The sequence below is a fragment of the Ictidomys tridecemlineatus genome, chromosome 1 (genome assembly GCF_052094955.1).
Source record: "Ictidomys tridecemlineatus isolate mIctTri1 chromosome 1, mIctTri1.hap1, whole genome shotgun sequence".
NCBI classification, from domain to species: Eukaryota; Metazoa; Chordata; class Mammalia; order Rodentia; family Sciuridae; genus Ictidomys; species Ictidomys tridecemlineatus.
In genome coordinates, this window is record NC_135477.1 from 206,324,090 (window position 1) to 206,351,242 (window position 27,153).

A 27,153-nucleotide genomic window follows, 5' to 3' on the forward strand; every position below is an offset into this window, starting at 1 on the left:
CAGAGCAGGGAGAAAGAGTGTCAGGCCAAGGGAAAACAACAAAACATGGAGACAAGGGACAGCTGGAGAGTTCAAGGGGTCACTGGGCGGCTCTTGCAGCCTGTGATGATAGGAAGTCACTGGGAGAACATGAAGGGACGGCAAAGGCAGGCTGTGGTGCAAGGACCCAGTTCAAGATTGATTGATTGTTGTGGAAAAAATGTCCTAAACTCTTCTTATAGATTTAAGTCACTTGATGTTCCCACAACCTTATGAAGTAGGCTACCCTAGAGGCAGGGAAAAAGTGAGAAACACACCCTACCCAGCAGGGCCATCTCGGGAATATGCCTGCCTGCTAACCCTGTGTAAACAGCGCACTACCTAGGCATACATTCAATGGAATATCACTTACCCATCTAAAGGAATGAAGTCCTGATACCTGCTTCATTATAGATGGACCTTGAAAATATCATGTTGAGGAGAATAAGCCAGACATAGTTATAAAGGTTATATTCTTATACTTAAAGAAAATCCTCAAATACCCACATCTACAGAGACAGAGCACAGGTTAGTGGTGGCAGGGCTTGGGGAGAAGGGCATGGGCGTGGCTGCTGATGGGCACAGGGTTTTGGAGGAGCTATGAAAACCATCTGTCATGAGTACTGCTCATTGTACAACTCTGTGCCTGCTAAACACCACTGACATGTGCACCTTAAGAGGGAAGAATCAGTGAATGATATCTCCATGTAGTTGATGCTACAGGAAAAACGGAACATGCCTAAAGTCTCAGAGGCAGAGCCATAGCTCCTGGATGTGGAGCAGGCCGTCCGGTTGGTCTGTGCTCTTTGTCACTTCACGGTGCACCATTCATCCTTTATTTTGTGAGTAAAGAGGCATGGCCTTTGTTTGAAGATCAAAGCAGCTGTGATGCACGGGGGTTTTCCAAGTTAGTTTAAACCAGGGAGCTGGTTGGAGACTGATGGAGGGAAGTCACTGAGCTGATTTTATAGTTTCTTGAACAAACAAACATGATAAAAATGAATTATAAGGATGGGTTAACAGGACCACATTTCAAAATGCATGTGTATGTGTATGTTTCATGTACCTGCCCATGTTACATGCTTCATGGCTGACAGTCTTTAAGGTACATGGCTTGCATTTGAGAGAGGATATGCAAATGTTTGGTGAGGATAAGTAGCCTAGATGCTGCTTATGATGAAGAAGAAGGGCAGTTGGATGGGAGGAGCCTGGAGTTGTTCCCTGCCTCTTCCTTTAGTGACTCTCTGATTCTGGACAAATCTACTCTCCACAGCCTCCTCTCAAAACTGGGATGCTAGCAGTTTCTAGTTACACCTAGTTGCTCAAAGTTTAGTGGCCAAGAATGACCCTCTGCTCTCCATCTTGGTTCTTGGCTGCCTGGGCTCAGCTTCCCAGATTCTCAGATATTTCTCACGCAGCTGAAGTTGAATGGTGGCTGAGACTGCCACTGTCCCAAGGCCTGACAAGGGGACATTCACTGTGTCTCCCAGACATGGCTAGTAATGGGGACCCAGGTACTACACATGCTTAGTTCCCTAGATCTAAAATCATACACTATTTTATTTGGAGAAAATTAACTTCTTGTAGCCTCATTTGATGAAATGAGTAGTCAAAGTAATGGGTTAATCAGTAGCAAGGGTAATAAGAGCAGCGTTTCCTGGGGTTTTTGGGAGTGTAATTGGATGAGCGGTGTTCACTTGATAGGGTCAGGCCCAGCCACGCTGAGCATGCCATACGGTTAGCTGTTTCTGTATATACTATGATGACAGATCACAGATGCACTTCTACCTGTGCTCCACTTGGGAGCCGAGACAGAGGCTTTGATGTGTAGTAAACAGGTGGCTCTGTGGAGGCCCAGCATAGGACACATTACCTTTACTCTTCTGTTGTCATAAGGGCAGATTAAAAGAGAAGACCTAGCTGAGAAGCAACCACGGGCTGGAATTTTATTGACTATGCACCAATTCTGTGCATGTCCCTGAGTCCATCTATTCAAGGCAGAGTAAAAGGAGCAGCAGATTTCTCCTTATTTGCACATCTCTGACCTTGAGCAGTCACTTTTGAAGGCTGCAGGTTCTTTCTCTTCTTGAAGCATTTAAATGTGTCTCCTTTATATCAATAATAAGTGCATTAATGGAGGTAGTCAGGGCAGACAGGGGCCAGGCTGAATGACAGGCATCCTGGCCTTCTCAAAGGGCTACCACTCTATAAAAATACAGTGTAATTTGTCAAATGTCAAGTAGATTAATATGTCAGACCTGGGAATATTTGCCTTGTAACATTGTCGCATTTAGATAATTGAATATTGCAATAGCTCAGCATCTTGCTTAAAGTTAAAATATCAGGATTTACATCATTCTTAGCCACAGAACCAATTTTCCCCCAGCAAATTTAAAATCCTCACAATAAAGAGAAGGTCTCATCTGGCTCTTGTACACAGAATTTTTGAAGCATACCAGTTCCTGGTAACAGATGTATTTAGCCAGAATAATCTGCACATTACCAAGCAAAGATGAATAGTTATTTAATTATTTCAATCCATAAAGCTCAGTGTGGATCACAAGTTTCACCTGCCCGTGGCCCCATCAGTGCTGACACCTAAAACCTGGCTTCGAAGACGTCTCAGGAGTGAAGGGGCCCAGTCTGGGTGAGTCTTATGTCTTTAAAATGAAGAGGAAAATGCATTTTTGTGCACAATATCCTGATATTTTGAAGTTAATAATGCACCCTGTTTGATTTGGCCCTGAGCTGCCATTTTGCTGAGGACAAATAATAGCTTCATATATATCTCCTAAATTGACATTGGGTTAAAAAGGGAGAGACCTTTCCCTGGTCACCCATAACACCTCCAGACCCTGGTGCAAGCTAAATTTATTAAACTAATAAATTTGACAAATTAAAAAGACAAATCAGTGACATTGTTAGTCAAGAAATATTTATTGGAGGCAAGAAATGAAAGGCACCATTTGTTTATAGCATGGGTCATTTACAGGCATTTGGAAGCTTTTGACTTCTTAGGAAATAAAAGGAGACGAGCATGTGTGATTTGCAGGTGGCATATCATAAAAAGAAGGACAGCACAGCTTTCAAAAATCACGCCAGTGGAGAGAGCACCATTTCGGAGGGTGTTGTCAGTCTTTGCAATTTCAAGGTTAGAGAGAAGGGACGCAATGGGGCTTATTTTGGTTTCCATTAACTAAGATATTTATTAAGTTGATTTCAATAAACTCCTTTAGCTTATGCCCCAGGATGAGCACAGCATGGACTTAAATCTGCGCAGAAATTATGTTGAAGGGACAACCAGAAAGTCAGACATCCTACATCCTCTTGAAAAGGAGGCCGCGGGTGGTGCAAGGTAGCAGGGACGCTCAGGCTTGGGATGCAAGTGTCCGTCTGTCTGGGATGAGTTCTGGGAGGGGTTCCGGGGTTTGGCTGGCCTCTCTCCCTTTCCATCCCCCTCCCCTCTGTCTTTCAGGAAAATCCATGTTCTGACATCTGACCACTTATTGCCAGCTGTCTGGTCTGGGGCTAGACCCCTCCCCAAGTGTCCATTATTTCAAGAACAGTGGGGGGTCACTGTACCACCATGCACTGTGCTTGTGAGCTTGGGGACAGAAGGTGGGTCCTGCCCAGGTGGGAACCAGAGCCCTGGGTGATTGTTAGGTGCAAGGCAGGGAAATGAAAGGTGCAGGTTGGTTCCTCATCTTCCCACCTGAGGAACATCATGATTTTTGATATATGCACACTGCCTCATAATATTGACCTACATTTCTTTCTTTTTTTAAAAATGATATGTTAATAAAGATATTTTAAAAGGCAGCTTGTTATCATTACTGGAAAGGTAAAAAGATTATCAGTTTCCAAAAAAGAAAAAAATATAAATGTGATGGAAATTTCCAATGTTGTCAAACTTAAAACAGCAAAGTAGCCCTGCCATATGTGTTTAGAGGAATGCCCACCTGAAACCAAGCCCCTCCAGAGGAGCAGAGTGGTGGGCATCACTTGCTCATGGGTGGAAGGAGGAGGCGTCCTGCTGGGTGAGGCTGGGCGTGGAGCGTCCTGTCTCCAGGACAGAGGCAGATCATCCCTGCTTGAGTTAGGGACAGTGGTGACAAAAAGTAGAGGTGATAAAACTGTCCTGCCTTTTACCTTGTGTCATTCTTGACTGTCTTGTGAGGTGACAGAGATAGAAGCAGGACAAAGATGAGGGTCCAAGTGGCTCCTTGGAGGAGGGAAACACAGGTGTTATCTTCCCTGGCTGTGGCCACCCTGGAGCACAGACCAAGTGGGGAGGGAGCCTGTGGGGTCTCCCCACCCTCTCCTACTTGCCCCACCTGCAAGGAGACATCTGGGAGGAGTCTTCCTCATCTTCTCCCATGTCCAGCCCCTTCCTCTACCCTGGGAAACCGGGCACCTCTTTGTGCAACCCCAGAGTGGAGTCAGTAGCAGCAGGACTCCCCAAGAGGAGTCACCAGGCCCCAGGGAGAGGAGAAACACTTTGGGGACTTGGCTGAGTTTCCTGTGGAGCCAGAAGGCGGCACGTCACCTACAGACATGAAAACAGAGCAGAACATGGAGGGGGGTCTGCACTGCTGGGCTCCTCCTACCAGCAAGACCCATCACTGGACAGGACACGCTCCCCTGGTGCCCCAGGGGGTGATGCCAGTTGGGAGAGGAGGCCCCTCCTCTTCTCTGCACTTGGCCTAGCTTGGGATGGACTGGTCCACAGTCTCTGCTCCCACAAGGTCCTTGGGGAGAGGGAGAACAAAACAAAATTTGAATGGTGGTATATGGGGGTTGAAAAAAAAGTGACCACAACACTCAGAGCAACCAATAGAACTTTACTGCAGTAGTGCAACAGAGGAGAAAAGAGAGAAGAAGAAGAAGAAGAAGAAGGAGGAGGAGGAGGAGGAGGAGGAGGAGGAGGAGAAGGAGGAGGAGGAGGAGAAGAAGGAGGAGAAGAAAGAGAGAGAGAGGAAAGAAGAGAGAGGAGAGATGGAGAGGGAGAGAGCAAGAGAGAGAGAGCGAGAGAGCACACTCGCAAGAGAGACAGAGCAAGAGAGAGAGAGAGCGAGAGAGCACACTCGCAAGAGAGACAGAGCAAGAGAGAGAGAGAGAGAGAGAGAGAGAGAGAGAGCAAGAGAGAGGGGCCCTACAGGAGGGAGTTTTTATAGCCCAAATCTAATGGGGTCTCTGGGTCTTCAAGCTGCTTGTTGGCACAAGGGGGGTTAAGAGTTCAGCCTTGAGAAGGAGGGTGAAGCACTCAGTCTTGAGCGGGAGCTTGGGCATTTGGGCTTGCAGCAAACAGGTGATAAAGAACCAGACAGAGGGTTTGAGAAGCCAAGTCATGCTGAAGCATGTTTGGCATGTCCTGCAGACAACTTACTCAGCCTGTCCTGCACCTAACAGGGGTATGTTTATTTTAAGTGTCTTAAAATTATTTTCAATATATTAAAACTTTTTCTTTCATGGATTTCAGCTTAGGATGGAGTGAAATTTAAGATTCAATTAACTGAATAAAAAAAACATAAGCTACAGATGAAATTGGAAAGCAAGAGTCTCAATTCTCTCTGTTGAAAGAAGAGGAAGAGAACAGTCTCTGGTTTTCTTAAAGCATTTACTTTACAGGACTCCTAATTTTAGTTCTTTTTTTAAAAAATCTATCTCTTTGATTATATGCAAATGGTAAAAATCTAAATAGGGGTCTGGATAGCTTTGTGACTGAGGAATGTTCATTCAAGGATGCTGGGACCCTGTCTTTGACATGTTGTCATCTAAGATCAGTGGGCAGGGGACCTTCTGCAGGCTCCTCACTCTGAGTCCTGTCATAAGGTAGGAGAAGGTAGTTAGCTAACAGGTGACCCCCCATCGCCAGGTGCCTCCGGAGTGGACAATGCAGGCCCTCTGGGTCACCGAGGTCTCCGCTGGACGACTGCTATTACTCATCTCAAGAATATTACATAATGGGTTTTAACTACTTGGGGGTGAGATTTCTCAAGGTTTCACAATCTCTTAGCAGATTGTCTACATTGTGTGTTAAATTTTGGTTTAATCTTACTCAAGACTGAAATCAGTAATAAGGCTGTTTTCTTTCTCTACTTCCTTGGTGAGAGTTTGCAGGTTGGCAAGAGATCTTGTTTTTAATTCTATTTACCCAAAGCTGGTAACACACGGCTCCCAGGGGGACCCTGGAGGTTAGTGGCAGGTGATCAATGTTTATAAAATATGGAGCTAGAGCAATTCATTGTATCCCAGTGGGACTCTGAACACTGGGGCAGCTGGTGATTTACTACACAGCCTGTGTCACCTTGGTCAGGAGCTGACAGTGGGAGGTGTCTTACCACGCATTCCCTCACCCCACAGGTACCGCCATCCTCTCCTCCCTAGGAGCTAAGGATGCTGCCGCGTGTCCACTGTCTTTTCATACCTTCTGGAACTCAAGGAGAAATCCAGGTGTCCATCAGAAGCCTATCCCTCACCAACCTCCCCTGCAGAATCAGTGGGACCAGTGATCAATTGTGCTGTGGCCTTTGCTTCCCAGACATGTTAAGGAATGACTTTGTCTCAGAACATTGAGGTCCCCTCACCCAAGGGCCCCTCAGCTCTGAGAAATGCACAGGCAGGGCTTCCTGTGCTCCAGGCAGCAGCGACCTTCACCTCCTCACTGTGTCCCCTGTAGGCCCCCAGGGAACATGTGGAGGGTGCTCTCTTCACAGTGAGGCCCAATGGGCACAGACTCCTGGGTCAGGCACATACAGGCAGCTCTCTGTAACAGTCTCACCAGGGAACAAGACCCTCCTCTCCACAGAGCAATCACACCATTAGAGAAACAGCAGTGCAGAGTGGCCACTTGGAGGCCCCATCAGGAAGTGACAGGGAGCACCTCATCCTCACACGATATGTCCTAAATGTAGACCCAATTTTTCTATAAAATTTTCTAAAAAGGGATGGGATGGCTAAATGTCGGGATCGATGGCAGGACAGGATGGGAAAGCACTTAGGCATGCTGCTCCTGGGGACATTGATCCGTACCCAGCTCCAGCGAGTTTTCCTCAGCAGACATTTACATTTAGATTCTCTCAAGGATTGGTGCAAAACCCCTTCTGCTCCCAGACCCTCTGCTCCTTTTAACCATACAGGAACCAACAGGTAAGATCTCAACATCTAAGGCCAAGGCAAAACAGACACGAGGGCTTCTTAGCCATTTCAGTGTTTCATTGCAGAAGAATATCAAGTAAGTGACTTGGTCATCTGGAGACTTTTCTTGAATTTGCCAAATTAGAGCTCTCCCATTAGGCCCAACTGAACATTTTCTATTCTCTGCATTCACTTGGAAAGCAGGCAATATTGTCCATGCCCAGGAGATCAGTGTTTAAGGTCATGGAAGGACCCATATTCTGAAAGCTCATATCCTTTTGTAAATGAACTTGCTCATATTTTATAAACATTATTTCCTGACTTGGCCCTAATAATGTGGTTGTATTTACATCCGCTTAAGGGATGACAAAGAAAAGGTTAAAATAATTATGGATTTGTTAATTCTAAATCAATATCATATATAAAAAGGCAATTCTCAGAAGAAGAGTTAAAAATCAATAAGCACATGAAAAATCATTTATCATTGACCCAGAAATCAATTAACTAAATAGGAGAATAATGAAAAATTTTTTCTGTCCATCATGGCTGGTTAGTTAGCCTGGGATAAGTCTAGGTAATTTGTCCTCCCACTGAAGAAAGAAAGAATGAAGCAGGAAACAGACAGACGTGTTGATGAAGAATTCCAGAGGAATTAGCTGGAATGCTGGAGCAGGGGAGGTGCAGTGAGAAAGGAGTGGGGTTCAGCAAAGGTCTCAGGGGAGCTAGCCGGCCCCTCCCACTGCATTCTGGGTCTCCCAAGGTGGCGCCTTAGGAGTGGAGGTGACCCAGAGTGGATGGCTGTCCCAGAGACTGTGTCCTCCTTGGTAATCACCCGGCCAACACCTCCACAGGTGCCTGGCTGAGGTGCAAATGGGATTCCTTCATGGAAGAAGGTAATGTTCTTCTAGCACTTTATTAACACTCAAGCAGAGACACAGCCCGCACAATAAAAAGATATGTAGCTCATGAGGAAACAAACCACTGTAGCTGAAAACCAACCCACACAGACTCGAGAGAAATAGCTACAGTCAGCGTGCCTCCCCCAATGGCATTTGGCCAGATACCAACTTTAACCCAACTAAGAGCTTATGTTCAGTAAGACAAGAGGAGGAATCGGTTGTTGGAGACATGGAAACTATGCAAAAGGAACAAATGGCAATTTCAGAATTAAAAACAAAAAGCACATTCCCAACTCGGTGGATTGGATTAAGGGCAGATAAATCATTGAAGACAAAATTAGTGGACTAGAAGATGCAAGAGGGAAAAAATACAGACTAAAGCCCCAAGAGACAGCAGCATTGCAAACACAGGAGGTGAAGTGGAAACCAGAAAGGAGACAGCCCAACGTTCGAGAGCTTGTATTTCAAGGTGTGGGGGAAAAATTAATTGTGTCAGAAACAAGATTTAAAGAGAGAATAGCTGAGCATTTCCCCAAATTATTAAAACACATCAAGAAAATTAAATAAGTCCTATGAATCTAAGAAATAATATGCTTAGAAACCCAAATGTCCCGCATGTGATAATGTCACTTCTGATCATCACCATGGCCATGGAGCAAAAATAAGGTTGAAGGAGTTACTTTTGAAAAAAACATAGGAAAATATTAGTGTTTACAGCCTTCCTATAGAAACTTTTATTTCTACCTGTTTCCTCCTCAAAGTGAAGCTGAGATCTGACTATTGACAATCGTAATAATATTTGTAATAAATCTTCCTGGGTATTTAGAACAATTTGAGGAAAATAGTGGAAGAAAGGAAGATAGGAAGTTCAGGAAGACAGGAAGTACAGGAAGACAGGAAGTACAGGAAGACAGGAAGTACTTCCACAACTCACCACTCACTGCTCACTTTTGGTGTTATTGTAGGTAAGTTTCTTTACACTGACAGATACAGGTCTTCTCCTTCAGAACCCTGGATACCTCCTCCTGTCATGTGGCCCCTGGGCAGGACTTGACTGTGTCATGCACCATCTCGCCTCCTGGGGACATTCTGAGCTTAGTGCCAGTGGCTTTTTTCTATGACTGACAGGCCTGTAAGCATCTTGGGGCCAGTTAGGAGTCTCCATCCTGAAACACTTGTCTTTGGGTTTCATTTTCTTTTTTACTTTGTCCTAAAATTAGCAAGAGGAGTAATGTTTCAAAGGCTGCTTGATTTTATTATCCTCCCTGGAACAACCCAAAGCTCTGCTCTCCTGAGATGTGGAATCTAGAATAACTTCTACTACAGGCCAGGGAATCCAAAGAGGATTTTGTTCTTGGTCATTTCACATCAAACTGAGGTTGAGCTACTGGTCACTGGGGACGGTGTCTCTACGTGGGCATCAGCAAGTTCCCAGCAAAATTGACCACTGCAGTGGGTGAGACCAGGGCCTGCCACTCAAGCCACATGGGAAAATAAAAGTGTCACTGAGGGGAAGCCAGAGTCTGAGCACAGATTTTGGAGTCGATCACAGGATCCTGCATTGATTCAAGTTGAAATGTCTTTATGCCTAGGTTTTCTTGTCTGTAAAACTGACTCTGCTCATAGTGCCAACCTCATGGGGCTCTGGGGTAAAAGAGCTACAATGTGCAAAGGACCAGGACTTTCACTGCCCCAGGAAGCCCCATGGCCAGAGTGGCAGAAGGCTATTATTTCCTGCTGGTATTTTCTGTCTTTTACCCTCTGTTAGACTCCCAGGAATGCATGCAGACTGCAGGTAGCTTTTGTAAAGTGATTAACTGTGAGAAAGGACTTCCTGTCTTTACTCTAAATGTGGGGAGTCCTTGGTGGTGTAGGGAAGTATTTCATTATTTCTGCTAATTTGGGAGGCTGTATCAGTTAGGATCTTGGAGAAAACAAATATTACATTCAAAGGGAGTCATTGAAATAAGTTAGTTTAAGAAGTATTTGCCTAGGTGTGGATGAGCAATGGGCCTCCAGTAGCTAAGCCTCACCAGAAGTCAGAGGGGACAGGATCTCAGGGTGGCAGTGCAGAGAGGTCACCTCCTGAGTATGGAGTAGGGGAGGCTGGGGAGGGTGGAGGTGGGGAGAGCAATGATCAGATCCAGGGGACAATCAGCTTCAAGTTCAGCTAATAGACCCACAATCAATACAAAGGAATAGAAAGAGCTTTGCCAAACAGTGGCATATGGCTTTTCTAAGAACTGCTCAGTGAACAAATGCAACCTGTACCTTTGGTCCCCGTTTTACAGGTGGCCAGATTCCTGGAGTGCAGCTAAAATAGAACACAGCCACGATGCCATCAAGATCAACCTGAACAACAGCAGGACAGTCGTTATTAGCATTTCTTCAGTGCTTTATGACTTACAAATTGCTGTTGTATAGCGAATCACAACTGAACCTCATGCTAATAATTATTCATTTATACAAAATGGAAGCATGGGGATTTACTTGGCCAGGGTCAAGATGATTATGCAATTTTTTAAAAACATGAGGTGCAATTCCCATAACCAAAAATCAACCATTTTGAAGTGAAAAATCCAGTGGTATTAAGGACACCCCCCAACGTTGTGTAAACACCACTTCTAGCTAGTCCTGAAATATTTTTATCCTCCAAAAGCAAGTGCTGTACCCATTTTGCAGTTGGTCCCCCTTCATCCCCAGCCCCCTCAAACCCCTCTGCTCTGTCTCTGTAGGTTCACCCAATCTGGTTGTCTCCTCTTTATGTGGTCATGTGGATGTGACCTTTTGTGACTGGCTCCTTTCACTGAGCATTATGTTTTATGTATCAGCGTTTCATTTCCTTCTGTGGCTGAATGATATTCCAGGGTCTACCATACCACGTGTCCCTGATGCATTCGTCGGTGGAAGGTTAGGGTCGTTTCTCTCTGTGGGCCGTTGAGAATCGTGCTACCATGAATCCATCGTGCTGTTTTAACCTGTGGCCTATTTTGAAAATTCTGGAGACAATCAGACAACTTGGCCTTTGAGTACAAAAGGAAGATCTTACTCATTGTCTCCTCTCCTCCTCCTATGAGCAATGTGCCTGGAGGGCCAGCGTGGGGACAGCCCCTGACCTAGACCCTGGAGACACAGCAGGAAAGAAACAAATCCCATCCCCCCTGTACTGTCCCTAGTCCGGTGGTGAATGGGGAAAACCCACAAGGGCACATCAGATGGGGTGGGGTTGGGCCGGCAGTGGACCGCCCCCATGGTGGAAAGGGTGGCCAGGAGGTACTGAGAAGGCACAGGAAAGAGGGTGTCTCTGCAGAGCTATGGAAGTGAGGGAGCCTTTCAAAGGAAGAGTGTTTCAGGCTGAACCATACCCAGGCTCAAGACCCAGCACCACCAGCTTTGAGCCTCTCTGAGCTTCAGATTTTGTATATTGAGACCAAATATCATGTCTCTCACAGGGTTGTGTAAGGACCAAACATTAACTTTAACTGTCAAAGCAATAATCTTGGCATATCTTTACCTACTTAGCTAATATTATGTTTGCTTAGTTTCTACAACTATTTGTCCCCTGCACATTCTTAAAGTACAGCGAGTGACCCCAGGCTTAATGTCTGAAGGCTTGGTACTCTGGGATAACATGAGATATTGCCTTAGGTCTCACCCTTCCAGACAGACCATTTGTTCCCAGAATATATAATGAGATGGAAATTTGTTAAGTAATCAACCAATTCTAATACCTGGTAGAAATGAAATCTCTGGCTGGAAAATTCTAGAAGTGTTTATGGGGAGGTGGGGAAGCAAGCATAATTTAATCAATAATTTTCACAATCCCCAAGTGCATGTCTTCCTCACAATTGTCTTTAGTGTGGAATCAATCAAATCAAAGAGTGGTGAGAAGAAACCTCTTCTGCCCGTGAACCTCAATCAATCTCCTGTTTTCATGTGCTTCCTCTCCCCAAAAATAAGAAAAAACAATCTTTCTCTGTGCCCATCTATCTTGTTGTATATTGGGTTTTGATACTATAAATCACTTCCAATTTTGAGAAAATGGTTCCACAGTTTGCTTATTACTTGCCATTCTAAAAATTGAGGACCCATTATTTTCTATTTAAGAGTTTCAGAATATATTAATGGCAGGGGACCATCATCTTTTAATAGAATATAATCATCACTTAAATACAGCCTTTGGTTTTCAGAATTGGAATGAAAATGATCCCATTCTTCATAGCTTCTTCCTTTTATGAAATGCTGTAGATTGGTGGCAAAATTACATATTATCCTATAATTGTTATTCAGATAAGATAGATTGGAGGACTCATCAGCCAAAACAGAAACTGTGTGACTCATTTTCTGTTTCCAAATCCACAACCACTTTGGGAAAAATTAACCAAAGTCCATAAGTTATGTAGTCAATGATTTAGTTATTGACTAAGCCTCTGAATGAAAAAAACACCAACCCTCCAACTTACTTAGCTTAAGTAACAGGATACACTTGAAATCCCTAAATGCTTGCTTGGACAAAAAGAGCTCAGGGGATTTAGCTTTAAGGGTAAATCCTTTTCTTTCTTCTGTGCTAACATTGAGGATCATTTAAGATATTCTTAACAATGAATGGAGGACAAATGAAAATAAGAGCACAAATCACAGAGATACATGGCAGGAGAATAAGACGGGGTGGCCGAAGTCCTTGAACTCCAGATAGTTTTTATAGTCAGATGCACCATCTTTCAGTCCACTACTAATTAAGACTGAGCATTCTCACCAAAGACCCCATGCCTCAACACATCCAGGCACCAAGAAGCACCGACAAGAGGCATGGATGGTGTTCCTTTCAGCAAATAGCTGTTGAATACCCACGTGGGCCAGGAACTATCGAGAACGTTAAATTCGAGATGCGAAGATGATCTCTTCACAGAGAGTGCCCTCGGAAGCACAAAGTAAAAGTTAAGCCAAGAAAATCTGAGTTAGAGCTGAAGATGATGCCAGTTAAGGCAGGGACGGTAAAGTCCTTCTGAATCGGACAGACCTGCCCGTGAGTCTCACTCAGATCAGCTGCTCAGGGGCAGGGAGGCTCAGTTCCTTCCTCCACAGGGGGCCTGGGGCTCTCCCTCTGTGCAATTGTCCACCTCTCATTTTGGTTCTCAGCTTGGCTTCATGTATTTGGAAAGCGACATCCTCAGAGGCCCTCACACTTACACTTGACGACCCCCATCCTGTGTTCCTGCCTCCCTGGCTCCTTGAGAAGGCTCCCAACTTCTCTCTGCTTCTTGGCAGCATTCCGTTCCCAGGCATTGGGCTTCACCCCTGTGCAGTTGAAGCACCTGGCAAGGCTTTGAGAACGAAATTGGAGTGTAGCATTCACTCTCCACACCTTCTTTCCCTTCTGGATTGTGGCCCCCCCGAGTCCTGGATTTTCTTGGCAGCTACGAATCCAATTTTTGCCTTTCCATCCATGTGAGATTGTTGAAAGCTCTACTGGATGCTTAGGGTATTTAATTCAAAATACTATTGAAACACATGCCTCAGAAAACCAAAGCCAATTTGGCAGATGCTTCTCCAGGCAGGGACACCAGGAGAATAAGTACGATCAAACGATCACCAGTTTCAGGTAATCTGAAGTGGCATCAGCATTGGGTCAAGATCCTTACACTTATTGAACTATTTTTTTCCACATGGCCGGCCACTGCTTTCTTTCAATCTTGAACCTTTTTGCCAGATTTTGCCTTAAAGAGAGAAGCTGGGATGTGGGGTTCTGGATCATGGGAAGCTGGCTTCCCACATCGGGTAGACATTTATCTACAAGGTGGCTGGGAATTCTCCATTTGGTACCCTGAATGCTGAGATGAATGTGAACAAAGAAGCTTGGGAATATTCTCCCTGCAAAAAATTAGGGGGTGTGAATAAAAGATGAATTTAGGAAAGAATCTAGTCCAATTATCACCTATTGTGTGATGTTGAGTCATTCCAAATTACCCATGAGCTGCTCTCTGCTTCTGAATTATTATTTCCCGGCACACACATGCTTCTCTCTGCAACATAGGCAGCTTTCATCCAGTTTTCAGGGCAGCACTTGGCTTTGGGTGGTCTGACCACTTCCCAAGTGCCCATGCGGAATAAAAACCCTCAAGAGGGGCATTTGCACGACCAGGGCTACCTGCCATTGGGTTTCCTCCGCATCAATTTCTGTTCTGGGCTATTTGGTACAATTTTTCTGGGTATAAGGATGTGATAATCAGGCATGAAACCTCACAGTTTGGAGAAAGGACCCAAGCAAGCTATCTCCAGCAGGAATGTCTTGCTTTACAAGCCACCATAACTCTGGGTCCCTCATCCCTCCTCTTTCTTGGTTTGCAGAAGTCTGATGCTTACACCTAACTGCCATTTCAGTCTCCAATAGCTGGTCTTTTGCTGTCTAAACTAGTTATGGAAGTTACTAGAATAGCTGGACATCGCAGAAGTGGCCAGCCATGGGCAAAGATGAGTGAGGGCGAAGGCTTGGAGGAAAAGTGGCCACTTACAGGTGAGCAGGTGGCTGAGTACCTGAGGGTGATGACATTGTCTACATTCAGCTCTTGCCTGTCAGTGAGGAGGCAATGGGGGGCTGTGCACCACTCGCCCTGGAGTCTGTCCTTGAGACTCCAGATAGTGTGACCTCTACAGAGTTGCTGAGTTATTTAATGAGAGGATTTGCACTTGCAAAGCTCAGGGTCAGCACACCCCATACTGGCCTTTCTCTTAGTGAGGTGCAAGCTAGGGGCACCCCTAGGTTTGCAATTCTTTCTCCCTCTGCTTGGAGAGCTCCTCCTTCAGGCCCCACATAGCTCTCTCCAGGGGTCATTTCGCAACAGCACTGTGGGCCTGCTGGCTTTGTTGACGGGATCTTTTGCTTGTCTTCTGTCCCTGGAATGCACCTGCCTGAGGTCAGAGTATCTGCAGTGCTGCTGCTTTAGGGGCTTCTCAAGGTACTTTGGGAATGAGTGAGCAAATGAAGGTGAGCTCATGTTCATGGGCATGGGGAGCAGGTGGCAGGTGGTGAGGGTTCCAGGAAGCAGGAAGAGGAGGAAATGTATCCTAGTCCTTTTTACAGAGCCAGCCTTTCTCCCCCATGCATCTCTGGGACAGACATGTTCCAGTCTGCACCTTTTATCTTTTCAATATTTGGGTTAGTATCCACCCCTAGCTCTAGTCCATGGGCCATTGTGACATCTGAGGCCTTTCGAAAAATTAATAAACCTTCCTGTCTACAGTAGTTTCAGGTGCACAGAGAAACTGAGGGGAAAGTACAGAGAGCCCACATGTGCCCCTGTGTGCACCTACACCACCTGAGCTATGACCAACACCCCCGCCAAAGGGGGTGTTTGCTTGTCTGGAAGAACCTGCATGAGATGTCCTTGTCACCACATCCCAAGGTCTTGTGGGGATAGTTAATCACTTGAATTCCCTCTGCCTGAAATCAGGGCCTGGGAGAAGCATCAGGAGAGGAGGCTTGGGATGAGACTCCTCGTTCATGTGTCTAGTTTAATGAAGATTAAGGAAGGACTGACAGACACCAAGTAGTGATGTCTGCATTCCCAATTCCAGACCTTGGAATTCAGATGCATTTCGCGTAGCGAGTTAGTTGTGTGGAAGAGCCTCACTGATGCCCAGGGAAAGAAAAGAAAGTGCCGGAAACAGGAGGTGAGTCTCAAGGCTGAAGGTGTCCTTGTCTTGCTTTTCAATTTTATATGCTCGAGCACCCTCAACTTCAAAAGCCCTGAGCACTTACAACTTTCTCCTTAAATGGATCTTAAGCTACTTGATCTCAACTGATAATGAACTCATTCATCAAAGCCAAAGCAGTTCGAGAATCATTTGTATTTACCCACATTGAGATGCATTCCTAAGGCTTTAAGAGCTTTAGGGAACCTGCCTGGCCAGAGCACAGGTAGCAGCTCGGGCTGGGGATGGCAGCAATTTCCAAACTGTCCACGTGGAAGAAATGATAGCAAATGGGACCATTTTCTTTAAGTTTTCACAGCCAACCTGACTGGCATGCCAGGAACACTCAGCACAGCAGTTAGTTGAATTGGTTAATTGAATTTTGTGGAATCATCTCCATAGTCTTTCAGGAGCAGAGACTACATTGAAATAATCCCTGTTTCTGTTTGCAAGAGCTTTTATTAATTAAAAAAGTCTGATAGGTCATCAGTTTTCCTTCCTCCCTCTCTCCCTCCCTCCCTTCCTTCCTTCCTCCCTTTCTCCCTTCTTTTTTTTTCTTTACTTGCAGTACCAGGCATTGACCTCAGGGCTTTGCACAGGCTAGACAATCACTGTATCATGGAGATACACTCCTAGCCCTTCAATTTTTTGGAAAAAAATAATATCTCAAGAAACATGGAGCTTGCTGACATGACTTCGGCAGCTCCCTGTCATCCAGGAGAATCCAGAAATCCCATTCTCAGAGGCTCTGGTGACCACATTCCCAGCAGCATGCACAAGGAGCAACTGCAGTCCTGTCTTCCCTGCTGTTGGGACACAAGGCCATTTCAAGAACTGCCACTCCTCCAGAAACTAATGACAGGGTCTCATATGGCAGAAGGGATCTATGGCCACCAGCTGCAGGGGAGAACGAGACCATAAGCAACAAGGCTTCTCACCACCTGAGCTGGGCCTATCGATGCTGCACAGAAAATTTGGTGTGTGAAGCTAATAGAGAATTAGGGGCAGCAGTGGAAGGCATTTAGAGTGTGATTGATGTCTGCATTACTCTAAAGCTTTTGTGAAAGAAGACGGAATTCACTTCCTCCGGGCACCATCACTGGGAAGGTGACCTGCAAAGTGGATTTCACGACTTCCTGTGTGAGTTGTGGGTGCAGACCTCGTATTAGTTTTTGAATGCTGCTGTAAAAAATCACCACTAATGTGGTGACTGAAACTTTATCACATGTAACTTTATCACTGAGGTCAGAAGTCTGGCATGGGTCTCTGGGCTAAAATCGAGGTGTCTGCAGGGCTGTGTCCTTTTCTGGCCTCGTAGGAGAGCCTGCTCCTGCCTGCCTTCCTGGCCCCAGCCCCTTCCATCTTCAGAGCCAGCTCCAGCTACAGCCTTCTCTGGGTCTCCCTCTTCTGTTTGCTTCTTGTCAGGACCCTTCCAGGAAAGCTGGGACCACTGGAATAATCCAGAATAATCCCGATAACCTCCCAGCTCCAGGTCAGCTGGTCAGCACCTTCAGCCATTCTCCAACCTGGGTGCCCTTTGCTGGATAAGAAGAAGGGAGCATGATCACAGTTTCTGAGACTAGGCGTGGACATCTTTGGGGACCTGGGTCACTGGGGTGCATGGAGAGAGAGAGGGGAAGAATGGTTTTCCAAGAATGTTGTCATGTACAATGAGATTGCTCTCAGCAGGACAAACATGGAACTAAATTCTGTGGCTGAAAGCTGTTGGGGTGCATGATGTGTGGAACTATTTTTGATGTGAGAAACCCAAACTCAACTAGATCAGTTCATTTATTTCCCAAAATACTAGCACTGGGGATGGATTCCCTGCTAGTAACCTGCTTTAGGAAAATTAAATTAACATTACAAATAAATCAGGGGCAGTGATTTGTGCTACAAAGAGCTTCACCTGGGGACTTCAATGAATTCAGCTGATTTAATTGCATATAAATCAGCCCGGGGCCAATTGTTCCTTGGTCCTGGCTCTGTCCTGGGGACTAAGGACATAAGGATGTGCAGAACCTGACTTGGCTGCTTATTATTGTTTTATTACATTGCCACTGCCCCAAAATCATGAAGGAGAAAATAAACCATCTCATCTGTGTTAAGTACCGCTGGGGAGCCATACAATTCCCCGATGGTGTAGGATGCAAGAATGTGTCCCTGTCCCCAGATCAGGGATGCCTCTGTGGGCATTTGCCCACTGAAAAGTCCAGGGAAGAAGTAGTGGAAGCTAAGGAAGTGCAGAGGGAACAACAGTGTCCAGACAAAGGGCCCACATGTGCAAAGGCCCTGTGGCTGAAAGACCACAGTGGATACCAAGAATGGAAAGAAGGTGTATGTCACTGGGGCCACAGAGCAAGCTGGGGCAGGGCAACTGAGGACCAGAAGTCCAGGCTCTGCATGGTAAACATTGTTGTCATTAAAAGAACAAATGTGAGACATTGAAGCTGCTCAGGTGTGTAGAGAATGTGATCTGATTTGCAGCTAAGATCGTTTTAGTTTGATTATAGAAGCTGATTAGAACGGGATTCCACGAAGTGGCCAGTGGAGTGCAGGCAGAGTCAGCCATGGGGCAGGAGAAGTCTGAGCAGCAGTTGGCAGCAGAAGGAGGTTGTGCTGAGCTATGGCCCCTGCCAGGCCATGCCCTGTGTGTTTCATTTATGTCTCAGAGAAGTGCTGTGGAGTAGGTACTACTTCCCCAAAATCATGAAGGAGAAAATAAACCATCTCATTTGTTATAAGTACCACTGGGGAGCCATACAATTCCACTGTTGTGCCCATTTTGGAGATGAAACTGGAGCAGAGGAAGAATCACGCTTACCACCACTTAGCCAGGCTGAGCCCAAGCCTGCTTCCCTGGGCCCAGGTGCCAGGGTTAGTGATGTGCCTGTAATGTTTGTTTGATAGAATGAAGAGTCAATGATGGGCTAGGAAAATCAACGGGCTCCAGTCAGGCATGTAAGTCTGAAAACCAGGCACATGTAAAGCTTTGGAGTCAAAATGGGAAATGACCATGTCTGCCATGTCCATAGAGGGGAGGTGACCGTGGCCCAGTGTCACAGACCAAAGGAGAAGAAGGGCCTGCTTCCATCACCACCCTGAAGTCCTGTGGTCCTAAAATTCTCAGATACTCTGAGGTTTTTTTTGGGGGGGGATGCCAGAAATCTAGGATTTGGAGCTCTCCCTAGTTTTTCAGGTTGGCAACTCCTTAGACAGGGTTTAATAGCGTGTTCAGGTCACCTCAAGGCTGGATGAAGCAAAGGGCTCAGAACCAGACCTCAGGGACCAACAGAGTCTATAGATGGCAGGTGAAAGCCCCCAGACTTGCTTCACCTGGGACTTCAGGGAACTCTTGCAGAGGGGTCTGGGGGCCGCTCTTGGGCCTGGTGTGGGCAGTGGCTGTTGACATCTTCAGCAATCCTCCTTGGTCCAGCCACAGAGACCAGATCTTGCAGCTTCAGATGTGGCCTTCACATCTGAGCTGGAGGCATGGAAGAATGAACTTGGCTAATTGATCCTAAGCTGCAGCCGCCAAGCCTCCTGGTATATTAGTGGCTTTATCAGTCTAAGACAGATAACTGTCTTCCTGCCCTTCACTAATGTCTCTGCTTTGGGAGGAATTTAAACCTCAGCTTTGAATCACAAATTTAGAAGGGAAACCAATGATGGGGAGAGTAAGTAGAAACCTTTCTCCTGAGAAAGGCTGCAGGCAGGAGCCATTAGTGATGGATAGGCCCAGCTCCCTTTAAGCTAATGGGAGTCATAGATGTAAACAGAGCTCGAAGTCTGTGCTCAGAGGCAAGGCTAAGAGATTGGATCACTCTAAGGCTCCACGTATGTGCAGACTTGTGATCCTAAATAGACTCAGAAAGTCTGCTTGGAAATTTTAATGGAAAGAAAAATTAAGCTCCATGTACAGATACATGGTCTTTGGTAGGCAGGAAGGAAGAGTGTTTTCTTGACCTCCAGGTGAGATTCAGGTCTGCCAGTGGAACTCTCACCTGTTGGGAGAAACAGCGAGCCCAGCTCCACTGCAGGGGTTGGAGCCAGAGCACAGGGGCAGTTCAGTGGATGAAACCCTGGACCAACTTCTGCAAGAGGAGTGTCCATCACTGCAATGGACCTCACTGTTCCAAGTGGGCAACGTGCTTTATCCTCACAGGCAATGGAATTCTTGATTTGGAGGGGACACATTGGTGGCCATGCTGAGGACAAGCAGACAGATTTCCTCCCCGTGAGTGTCACAGAGGCAGGTGTTGGCTCTGTGCATCAGGCACAGAAATAAGCACTTGGAGAAGCTCAAACATACTTTGGTGTTCTTTATCACAAGTGGACAAACTTTTCCTACAGGGCCAGCTAGTGCGTATTGCGTCTTTGGGGGCTGTTCCATCTCAGTTGTAATTCCTGAATTCTGCCATTAAGGATTAAAACTAGTGGATACAGGGGCATGTCCATGTTTCAATAAAACTTAATTTTCACAAGCAGGCAGCCAGTTGGATTTGGGTTGTAGGTAGTGAATTTCTGTCTCTTATTTTACATTATGTAATTTAGAGCAGTTTGTTCTGTAGCAGTAGAGAACATTATAGAATGAATTTTCAAAGAAATAAAGTATCTGCTATTTGGATGCAAACCCCACAAAGACAGGTACTAGATCTCACTTAAAAACCAATGTCTGTCCCTTTCGGGGCACCTGAATGGGGGTGGAACGCTCAGTATGTAGATTATTTTTGTACACATCCATGTAATTTGTATTAAGTCTCAAGACGGAGCACTTCTAAGTGTCTTGGTGTTTAGAAATCAATGAGAGGCAGCTCGGAGGTGGTGAACGTGGTCAGGAATGACTTCTGTTTCCAAGACACATGGAAACAACACAGGTCTTCTGTTTCCATGTATCTTGGATGAATAGCACCCTCTGGGTGGGCTAGGGTCTCACAGTGGGACAGAGCTGGGAGACCCGCTCGTCTTTCCCAGAGCAGAGGACAGGGCACCCTGCAGCAGTTCAGGCTGATTACACACACACACACACACACACACACACACACACACCTTCAACCACACATCACATCTCTACTGTCCTTCAGGCCTTTTGATCACATTGAAGAGAGAGTCTGTTTGGTGCTAGGAAGATTGTAGCACTTTTTGGAGACAGAGCCAAACTCAAGCATAAGGAGAAAAGGGTGGTTGGGATTAGGAACTGTTCCTTTCTTGTAGTTATTTATTTTCTATAGTTACCTCCCCTTGTGCAAGTGAGACTGGGTTTCTATTTGTAGTGCACTGTCATGTTTCTGTTTCAAAAGATGAATTTGAATAAAAACATATGTACTTTTGTTTTTTGTGTGTGTTTTTTGGTACTGGGGATTGAACCCAAGGTTGCTTTACCACTAAATGATATTCCTAGCTCTTTTTTTATTTAGAGACAGGGTCTCCCTAAGTTGCTGAGGCTTAACTTAAACTTGTGGTCCTCCTGCCTCAGCCTCCTGAGTCTTGGGACTATAGGCGTCTCCACTGCACCCAGCCAAAAGCTTGCATTTAAATTCCTCCCTCTTCCTCCACCCTCCTGCTCTCACTCCAGTGGTCTTCTCTTGTGAGAAATGACTCGGGGTGAATTCTGTGTTCATCACCCTGTAGTTAGGGTGGTTGTGTGTTTCTGAAGCCCAACCCTGGGCGGATCCTTGGTGACTCTGAATCTCCACCTCCAGGGACCTGCTGGATCCCAGGCTCTGCTCTTCTGAGGCCTCTGAGCAGACCCTCCCTCCCAGCTCCCGTGTGTGACCTCATGGCCTGGAAAGGGAGACATGCCTGAGCTGAAGTCTTTACTCCTCTCAGTTAGGAAGGAAAAACCTCAAAGATGGCAGGGGAGCTGAGGGACTTGTTGGGGACAGATTGGCCAGATAAGAAAGTAGTCCCTCTTCATGGCTCAGGGCAAAGACTGGGGATCTGCTGCCTGAGAATCGTGAAGAGGCTGGTGTTCCCAGAAGAGACCAGATCACCCCTCACCAAAAAGAGGGTGCCAGAACCCTTCTGCACAGCTCCTTTAACCCCCTCCATCTGACAGGCCTTAGGAGTTAGGGGAGTGGCTGTGTTCAGAACATCCCAAGGTTAGGTTTGAACCTTTCCCTCCAGGTGAGGAACAGGGCTTCATCATAAAGGGCTTCCAGTTACAGCTCCTGAAATGACTCATCAATGTTCTTTCACACTTCTTCCATAAATACAGGGTATTTTTTAAAAACAGCTAAAATACTTGCAGCAGGGATATTGAAAAGTTTGGGAAGGTTAAATGGTAAGAACTATGAAAAAAATCATCAGCTAACAATTTTTATCTTGCTCAAATATTAATATTTCTTTAGCATATTTACTCATGAAACTGACAGCCAAATTTTAATGACCCCCTCCCACATGCAGAGAATCTTTCCTTTTGAGTTTTCTATTTCCAGGTGAAAAATGAAAGGATTGTCTAGCCCAATTCTCTATTTCAGGTTGAATTTGCCATTCAAAGTTTGGGACTTTTCACAAGGAAGCCATTACGCTGGATAGCAGGTGAGCGGAAGTTTCTAAAATGAGGGAAAGACAAAGAAGATTCTGATGTACAATGACACAGTGCTGGACTCAGCAATAGGGTCCTGGGTACATGGTTGTAGGTGCAGGGCTCTGGCCAGGAGACTCCGAGGGGCAGTGGGTGAACAGGGAAGTCGTGTGCTGTCTACATGGGCCATCGGGGCTGAACCCTGGGTAGGTTTCTAAGAAGAAATGAGATTTTTAAACTCAGTCCCTAAGAACCAGTGAGTAATCAGAGATATCAAGGAAAAAGAGAATAGGATGTGAGTGGGAGTTAAATAAAAAACAGAAAAAGTATTAGAATCCCATTTTCCAATTCATCTTCTTTCTGAGAATTCAATCTAACAGCTGGAATGAGGGCCAGAGTGAAGCCTAAGAGAAAAGATAAGATAAAGGATTAGATGTTATCCATGGCTCTGAAAAATATCTCTGCAGCACATGATGGTATTTTGTCTGAATGTTCCCCACCTTTTTACTTAAAGGTCTTCCTCCCCTTCTGATCTTCCTCCAGGAGACACGAGGTCAGGGAACCAGGTTTGACTTCTGGCCGCGTGGCCAGCAAGCTGGGGCGACCAGGGAGCCTCTCCGATGCTTTGCTGTAAATGAGAAGCTCACCAATTCGCCCATAATTGAATAATTTAGAATAAAGCAATACGATCCCAGCTCAAATCTTTCTCAGCAATAAGGAACTTTCCCTGGCCCAGTAACAGGAAGTCAGCCTGCAGACTGAGGCAGCCTGAGGTAGCCTGATGGATTATGAAGCTCAGTGGTGTCCTCAAGGGCCACACCGTCCCCTTCTCAGTTCCATTATCTTGGGCATTTCCTTTATCCTCAGGCATATAGCGGGGCCAAAGCAGAGTCCAGCATTACAACCAGACACGAGCCCCCCAGGAACAAGGGACACCATTCATTCCTGGGACCTTCCATGGAATTAATAATTTTTTTCCACTGAGTTCTTCCCAGAAGAACTTCCTTCTCTTTGGCAAGCAAAGTTACCTATCCATGAACCCTCAATGCCAATGAGAACTAATTACCATCACACCAATTAGCCCTGTTCTGAAGAGGACAGGCTCACCCTCGCCTCTCACGGTCTGTGTAAGAGAAGTAGGTATCTCAGCAGGATTTGGATTCTACTTGGAGCAGAGGACAGAAGAGGTTGCAGGGCAGGTGATCCACAATGGCCATTAAGAAGTTCTCACTCATGGTTTTCACTGTCAATTTCTTTGCACCTGGGTACAAGGGTGACTGTTGCAGGTTTGGGAACCTTTCCTCAGACACATGGTTAATCCTAAGAGACCCTGAGTCTCCTGGGCTAGTTCAGTCTGTTTGGTTTTATTGCACCTGTTGTGATTCAGCAATCCTAAGGAGAGCTCAAATGTAGGGTGACTTAGCATTGGAGCCAAAGAAGACCTAGGAGAAGGCTTCCTTTGCATTCTGATCTACAGAGGTACAAGCAGTCTGGGAGAGAGAGGGCTGGGTGCGAGGTCAGTGCTTTTGTAAAAAAAAAAAAAAAAAAAAAAAAAAAAAAAAAAAAAAACCTTAATCCAAACTCTTCATCAGCAGCTGAGAATTTCCCCAGGAGTGTGGCTGAGAAGCAGTTCAGGATGGTCCCTCTTTTAGTGTTTGTGACCTGGCTTCATGGTCAAGGCTGAAGGCTGCTGTGAAGGTCAGCCTATCTGGGTGCTCAGTCTCTGAACTGGTCATTGCTTTGGAAGGAAATGATGAGTCAGAATAAGGGCAAAATTCTGGACCCTGACTCTGCTTGCAGCCCAGGTGGAGTAAGAGGGGTGATGTTTTCCTTCCCTCCTGGACCAACCCAAAAAACACCCAAAATGTATAAAAATGATGGTCTTCCTGCTATTGGAGGTCAGGCAGCAAAGAACAGTGGTTTATGAGGACACGAGGAGCAGAGGAGACAGACCTGGGCTCACTCCAGCTCTTGGCTCAGAAGGATCCCACACTTCAATGCAGAGAGGAGAGCCAGATGGAGTCCTGGGACCCAGCAGGGAGAGAGGCCATCAGAGGACCCTGGACATCTGCAGAGAATATACAAAGAAGTCCCTGCTGAGGGTTGGTGGGCTCCTGTGTGAGGAAGGGGCACCTCCCCTCTCATTTTATGAGGCCAGTGTCCATCTGATGCCAGAAGATTGCAAGGACAGAGCATTGCAGGACAAATGTGCCTTGTAGACACAAAATTACAGACAGATGCAAATATATATCAAAATCCAACATCTAATCTTAATTTTTAAAAGTCTCAGAAAACTAAGAACTTCCCCAATGGATGCATGGTAAGTGTGCCTGTCCCCAGCTGATACCAGGCACAACAGGGCAAAGCCAAGTGCTTTCCCACCAGGACAGAGGACAAAGCAAGGCTGTTCAGTTTCATAACTCCTCTTCCATTTTGAGGTTTTAGCCAGTATAATAAAGAGAATAAATAAAAAAATTCCAGATTGGAAATCGTCTTTATCTTCAGGTGCGATTCTTCTTGTAGAAAGTTATAGGAAATCTAAAAAGAGTCATGGAACCAATAAGTGAGGTGAACAAGATTGCTGTGTATATTGTGGGCACACGCAGGCCTCCATCTGTCTAGACAGTATCCTTCCTGAGGCTCCTTGATGCTTATGTGAATCTTCCCAAGTTGAGAAAAATTCTGAATGTAAAGACTAGGACAAAAACATGTGTCTCCTTCTCCTTCAGCTGAACAGGAACTTGAGATAATGGTTCTTCCTGAACAAGGTCCTATGTACAAAAATAAAATGAAGTTTTCTTTTCATGGAAACAAAAAAAGTCATGTTCCTTGTCACCAGGTTTAGGGGTTCTGTGTTTGGAATTGGGGTCCCCGATGGCTTCATGGATGTGGCATGCTTGGTGCCTGGGAAAGTTTCTGTACAAAGGCACAGGATGCCCAGTTGCTATGGTTATGCCCTCCATGCTAGAGTCTTATCAGCCTTGACCTTAATGGTACACACATAACCCCTGGGCATAATGGAACTTGCTTGCTTGATAACTACCACATTTCTCCATGCTCTGGAGCTCCTGGAGCTGCCCATCTAACAGGAACTTCAGACAATGGACCTTCCTGAGAACTGGACAAAGCTCCTGACATTGCATATTGTAACTGCAGAATAAGCAACATTCCTGATGCACTAACACTAATGTGGTTATGGTACTAATGACCTAATGGAATGTATTTTATAAATAAACGTGACCCCCTGGACAAAGAGCCATTCTGCACCTTGTCTGTCTCTCTGTCTACTTATTATTATTTTTCTTTACACCAGAGGCATGGCTGCAGGAAGCACCTCTCAGCAGGCGCTGCTCTCGCAAGCAGAGCCTGCTTCCATGGGTCTCTTCCACTGAGCCCCAGGAGGAGCAGAGAGGTGACTGCCCGTGTGTTTCTTCTAGGCCTTTGCAGAGGCTGGGATAGAGCAGAACTCAGTTGAAGTTTCTCCTGTGCACGTGGAGGAAATAGAGGCACCTAGAAAGGAAGAGCTGGTAACTACTTAACCTACTGGCACAGTTATTTGTGGTGACATTAATTAATTGCTATTGAGAGTTTCCCTGCAATTTGAGTCAATTTAAAAATGAAAAATAATGCCAGTAGCACTGGTCTGGAATGTGTTTGGAGACAGATGACGCAAGAGGGATCAAAAGTGCATGCAAGACTCCAGGCAGTGCAATGGGTCACTGCATGGCAGAGACGGTCCCGCCGAGTCAGTGAGTTCACAAGCAGCAGGTTAATTACCACGTTTATTAACCTCTTACGAGGATCTTGAGGCTAAGAGGAAAGATTTTTTAAAGTCACTCATTTGGGAATCACAAGGCTGAAATGGGAACAGAGATTAGCCTGACAGCCAGGTTCAAGGTCTTCCCCCCTTAGGGTGACGGGCGCCCTGCCTTGGTCTCTTCTCTCTCTCTGTCCATCACTTTGAATAAAGAGTGCCACTTGCTTCTTCAGGCCTTCCGGGTGGTCCTTGGGGTGGCAGCTCTTCAACAATCTTCTAGATGAGACCTGTCCATGCTCTGCAATGTGACAAAGTAGCCTGCCTGCACCACCCCCCGCCCCCGGCTAAAATTCATTACTATTATCAACTTGGATCATATCCCTAAATATCCTCATTTTTTAAAGAAACATATTACACCAGGTATTTTCTAGTGAAATCTCTGAGAATAATTAAGAATTGTCAAATGAAAGTGGAAATTTTATTTGTGCATCTTCATCTTCTCAACACTTTTTTGCTTTCATGTCATGCTGTCCTTGTGACCTCATTTCCTCTGGTCCAGGGAGACGGAGCCCTACAGATGTGGGTACTCCATGTCACTCTGGGAATCTAGCCTGTAGCAGGGCTGTGTGCTGTGAAGAGGACCAGTAATGACACCAAGGACAGCAGCAGTGGCATTGACTAAGCATGACTTTAAGTCCTGGTTGTCACCTCCAGATAACTGTGACACTCTGTGGTGTAGAAACTGGTATTAATTTAACATTGAGGTTATGAAGTTTTGATGAAGTTCAATAACTCATCCAAGGTCACATGACAGGAAGAAAGGCATGACCCTGACTTTGGACCTGAGTGACATTCAGTGTGTATGCTTCTTGTGGTTCCTGTAGCACCACAGAGAGGCTGACCAGTGACTTTTTTGCTCAGTGTGTGGGTGGGTGCCAGGGGGGCAGTTTGCAAAGGGTGTGGGGTAGGTAGCCTTTGCTGAGATCTGAGTCTGGATTTTTTTTTCCACTAATAACTTAGGAAATGTTTAGTGGGAAACTATAAACTACTGTTCCCTTCTCTCACATCCTTTTTATAAACCTCGGCCATGAATTATAATGGCATGATTTATTTAATAGTTAAAT